The sequence below is a fragment of the Musca vetustissima genome, unplaced genomic scaffold (genome assembly GCF_032173495.1).
Source record: "Musca vetustissima isolate MV318-11 ecotype Yass unplaced genomic scaffold, APGP_CSIRO_Mvet_v1 utg2745, whole genome shotgun sequence".
In the NCBI taxonomy this organism is placed as follows: Eukaryota; Metazoa; Arthropoda; class Insecta; order Diptera; family Muscidae; genus Musca; species Musca vetustissima.
Genome location: NW_026886292.1, coordinates 776,428 through 782,499, shown reverse-complemented (window position 1 = coordinate 782,499; position 6,072 = coordinate 776,428).

Genomic DNA, 6,072 nt, shown 5'->3' with positions numbered 1-6,072 from the left:
ATTGCCCAGGCTCGGAATAAAAATCCACAGAAAGTATGAGTTCCGTGGTAGTTATGTAGGGTATCGTAATGGTCGGCCCGGTCCGACTATACTCTGCTCACTGGTTTTTTATACCCTTCACCACACTGTGGTACATATGCTTGTAACAGACAAATGGAAACGAGATAGACCATAGCTCCTTTAGAGAATATGCATATGATTTTTGAGTCGATTTATGCATGTCCGTCCGTACATTTAAGTAAATGATCCGATTTTAAGTAAATGATTTTTCAGAATAGAATGACGTAATTGCGTGTAGATGTACATGTGGGAAATTATAAAATCCCATTAACAATTTTTTGAATTTTTTTTTACGTACATAGGTGCTGATTCGATATCTGTTCGCGTTCACGAAAATCGGATGCTGCGCACAAAAGTTATAGCGGTTTTAAATCTTGTATTTCAAATATAAATTAAATGAACTCCTAATTGTTGAAATTCCCGAATTTCAAATGGATAAACACATTTATTCTCTTTCATACTTGTGAAATCACATTGAAGTACGGTATAATAGCCGCGAAAAACAAATAAAAGCATGAAGATATCTGAAAATAAAATAAATTACTTCTTTAATAAAGACAAAACATTTATTTGAAATTTCGATTTTTTTTAGTATGGTTAAAGGAATACGGGTTTGCCTTAATCATCTAAAATATGCGACGTTTTCTTCTGCAAATTCTTTTAGATGATTGAAAAATATCGGTAATTTCCTCTAACAAGAGTTTTATCGTTAAAAAGGACTAAATATATTGCACTTACAATACATAAAAATGATCAATATTAAAAATCATGCAATTCGCGCATTCGTTGAAATCAGTTGTTGCGCATGCGGTTTTCGTATAAACCGAACCAATCTCTTCCAATAATTATGAATTTTTCGATGTTTCATTTAGCGGCCAAAGTGTGCCGCTCGATGCACTTTGACATGCAAAAACCCTAAAAATGACTCAACTTGCATAAGATTTTTATGCGTATCTGATTTCAGTAATCTCCAATGAAAATACACAAAAGTACATCTATTTTAAAAGATTTTATTAAAAACCGCGGATGTTCCACCACAATCGATTTTGGATAAAATAGGTTCGCGTATCGATGTATTTTTGGCTTATTTTCACACAGATTCACGAATATGATAATACAAGCATGAATGTAGGTAAAATCAATTCGACGAAAAACGCGATTATATACTCGAATTGGCAAAAAATGGTACCTATATCCGCGTTTATTGGGCGGAAATGAACATGGCTGGGCTCATTAGATCCGGCACGTAAAAGAACTAAAATCACGCGATTTATACCCTCCACCATAGTATAGTTTGACACTCATCGAAATATTCATTTCCGACCCTATAAAGTATATATATTCTTGATCAGGGTAAAATTCTAAGACGATCTTGCCATGTCCGTCCGTCTGTTGTAATCACGCTATCTTCTGAAGGAATTGAGATAGGGTGCTGAAATTTTGAATAGTGTCGTCTTTTGTCTGCAGGCAGGTCAAGTTCGAAGATGGGCTATATCGGTCCACGTTTAGGTATAGCTCCCATATAAGGGTACCCCCAAATTTTCAGTATTTTGCGGTTCTTGAGCGCGTTTTTCAACCGAATTCGCTGAAATTTGGTACATTGGGTTCTTATTGGATACTTAATGTCCCCACAAAAATTTATAAATATAGGTCCACTTTTTCTGGTAGCCCCCATGTAACAGTACCTCCTAATTTTCAGTATTTTGGGGGTTTGGATCGTATTTTTCCACCGAATTGGCTGTAATTTAGTATTTCGAGTTCTTAATAGGTACCAAATCTCTCCACAAAAAATTATAAAAATAGGTGAATTTTTTCGGATATCCCCCATATAAGGGTACCCCCCAATTGTCGGTATTTTGGGGTTCTTGAGCGCGTTTTTCAACCGAATTCGCTGACATTTGGTACATTGGGTTCTTAATAGGTTCCAAATCTCTCTACAAAAAATTATGAATATAGGTCCATTTTTTCGGCTAGCCCCCATATATTGGGGTTTCTTGAGCGCATTTTTCAACCGAATTTGCTGCAATTTGGTAATTTGTAGTCGTATATGGTAACAAATAATACCCTGACAACATTAAATAATTAATATTTGCCCCCTTTTTGGTGTAGGCCCCATATAACCCCCTTTTTATACCCTACACAACTATGTTGTCAGGGTATTATAGCTTTGTGCAGCCCCAAAAGTTTGTAACGCCGCGAAATATTGGTCCTAGACCCACCATTAAGTATACCGATCATATCTCGACCAGCTGAGTCGATCTAGACATGTGTGTCCGTCCGTCTGTCCATTATAATTTGTAGGCACGATACAAGCCACAGTTATGGGCCAATCTTCACGAAATTTTGCATGTAGGATGGGTTCTGCCCCTATTGTTTTTGTAAAAGATCGGTTAATATTTAGGCGATGAAATGGACCAAATACTTAATTTTTTTCGGTTTTTCTGGTCGCTCTAGAGGCCGCAATTATGGTCCGAACATAGCGAAATTTTACATGGAGAAGGGGATCGGGCCAAAGAATAAGCATGCCTGTTTTGATAAAGATCGTTCAATATTAAGCGGTTCAAATGGACCTTGACTTTTGTGTGAAAAATTACAAAATATGTATTCTATAGCGTATATATTTACTCCTGAAGGACATAGGACCGAGAAGTTAATAGTATATCCAAGATGAGGGGTTGACCTTTAAATTAATACCAATTATATTGTCGTATGTACTCGGATGTGGGAGATACACTTAAATATTTACATGTGCTTACGTATTGATATAGCATTCAGTAACCCATTAGCACACTAGAGGATCCAGGTATGGTCCATGAGGATCCAGGTATGGTCAACTACTACGGCTATATTTTTCGGTGATGATCATATACTAATTTTGGGATGAATTAGACCGAAAACTTAATTTTTGGTGTTATTTTCGAGTCGATCTATAGGCCACAATTGAAAGCCAAACATCACAACCCAACCCACCGTGAAGGGAATCTGTACTCAATATTAGTAATATTTGTTGACCTCTAGTCGTTATACAGCGAAATATTGACAAGATCAGAATATAGAACCCCAGAATTTTAGATTTTCGTGGAAGTTGTGTATCATATGGTCGGCCCCGTCCGACTATACTGCTCCGCTCACTGGTTTATATTAAAATAGTTATTTGATTTGTTCGCGTTTTGAGTTTGGTTCTAAGACTCTTTTGTAATCATTTCACCTGCGGAGGATAGAGGGAAGTTCCAGAATTTGAGCTATGCTTGGAAGAAATAATAAGATGGGCAAAGTTCGGATGAAATCTAAATTTTCTGAAACGGATTTGGTCCAAAGAAACATGGGGTCTAGAACCAATATGTCGATGAGGCACATTTTCACCGTGTTAAAGTGTATACACTCTCATTAGCCATAAGGCTGAGGGTATAATTATCCTTTTAAATTTTCTAGAATTTGTATTATGGTTTACATAATCCGTTTTTAGAAATTTTTGGTATGTTCGCTATATTTTCATTTCTAGTACCTGTCAATATATCTATGGTGGAGGGTATCCAAAGTTCGGCCCGGCCTAACTTAACGCTTCTTCACTTGTTTAAATTTAGACTCAACATATAGGTTTTTTTTATAAAAACTAACGCACCAAATTTTCGTCTTTGGAATGCAATTGCAAAGAAGCATGAGATATACACTAAACGAAGCAAAATCACGAGTTCTGCAATCCTATAATTAGTTTAGTCCATTATCTGGATGCGCGTCCAAATTATTTTATTTTTTGTAATTTCCCATATGTAGCCCATATATATTTCCGACGGACTTCGTGTTAATTAGGCTCCAAATATTCAACGGGTGCCCAATTGATATTTGTTTAACATAATTTTGTCCCATTGTAACTAACGAATGACATGTTTATGGACTGATCTAAGTCGATTCACATTTTGTTCATCCAATTTCATTTTAATGACGCTTCTGTTAGGATGCATCTTTTTAATATACCCATAGTAGTGAAGGGTATCATATAGTCGGCCCCGTCCAACTTTACTACTTTCCTTACTGGTTAATATAAAGGATGAGCGAAAGAAGTAGGTATGGAAGAGGAAGAATTCGTTGAAAGCCCCCTTCATCTGCCAAAACCAACAAAGGTGTTTTGTGTTTTCCGTCTTATATGAGTTCTGCCTTTGTAGTATTGGCAAAAATTTCGATTTCTGTTTTTACCGCTTATGGAACGGAAACCGTAAAGACTCGACAAAATGCATTTTGAAAAAATATTTTATAAAAAATATCCAGGGGGAATCAGGTATAACAGAGGCATGTTAACAGTAAAAACGCCAATACGCGACAATGTGTTTATAAAATGTAAATAAAATCAGAGATCTGCACTCAAAATATATTTTTTATTTAATAAGCTTAAGATATAGCATTAAAAACGTTTAATATTGTTCTCTCTATTGTTATGATATCGTAACAACAGAGGAAAAGCCATCTGTTGGAAATTGCTTACGTATCAATTGTCCTATCTTTATACTTTTATGTCTTTGAATATACAATGCTTTTGACTGCATAATTTTCTTATTTGTTTCTTATATGAAACTGTAATTATACAATTTTAATATTGTAGCTCTTACTGTACTCCTTTCATATTATTACAAAACTTACCCAAATAACTAAACTACATTCAACTTCACATCTATGTTCACACCCTCAAAATACAAGGACTTGTTGGCGTTGCTTTACAAATGCCAAAAACATTGCCCTATGTAACATACTTAAGGTAATTAGTGGTTACTGTGTCACCATAGTCTTTGTAGCTTAGGGTATATTCTGCTTACACTTTGATCTCTGTCACATATTTAAGGAAATTTGTGGTCACATTATCCCCATAGTACATAGGTTTCGAAACCATGCAAACCACACATGTCATGACATGTATGGTCTGAAATGTCCATATTAAGTGGATTCCTCCCCCTGGTTGATTTCAAATTTTGGCGATTTTCAAACCTGTGACAATGAAAGTGTATTATATTGAAGGCTTGTAACATTGCATATATGCATTTGAAAAAAATTAATTGACACGATTTTGTTGGTGTTGTTGTTTTTTCGACGTGGGACATTTCCATGGCATTTCCGACCTCTGGAACGTCCGAATCTCAAATAAAGGGTACAAGTCTGGTTCTGGTATGCATTAAGATTATAAACATCGCAAAAAAATGAACACAACGGCGGACATAAGATAGTGTACATAAAGTACACTAGCAATGTCGAAGTGGTTGAATATTTTTTACCCTACCTATATGCTTGGATTTATATAATGAACACAAATAAATTCAATTTAACAGAGTACAATATATGAGAGCAATATGTAAATCCCAATAATCTCGCCATAAGCGTCAATTTGAAATGTTGTAGTGATTATTTAGTTATATTTTCTATTCAATAAGAATCGATTAAACATAATTTCATTGGAAACCCAGTAAGGAAAGTACAAAATTCGAATTTGGGAGACTACTTAATACTCTTCATCATTTGGGGTTTATACGAGATATGTTCCTAAGATACTTAATGTAATACAAATACTAATTTAAACCAAGCATATCAGGTGTCATCTCTAATGATTTTGGATGTATACAATATTTGGTCGTTTGGACCGATGTAAAATCTTATAAAGACCATAGCACTATGGGCCATAAACTCAATTTTTGGAAAAATGTTCATTTCAGGTAGAAAGGAAAAACCTTTTTTATTTAAAATATGAAAACATTGAGCTTTTCACCAATATATCATTGAATAGGATGTGCCAAAATTCATGCAAATCGAAAGATATAGGGACTTTCGTACACCATTTACATTAAATCGAAGCTATATCCAAATCTGAACCGATTTTCATCAATTTCAATAGGATTTGGGCCAAACAAATGAGCTTTATCAAATTTCATCCAAATCGGCTTGTAAATGCGTACTTTGTTTACAATTTAACACCAACAGACGGAAATGCATAAATAGACTCAGAAAGTGATTCCATGCATATTCTTAAAA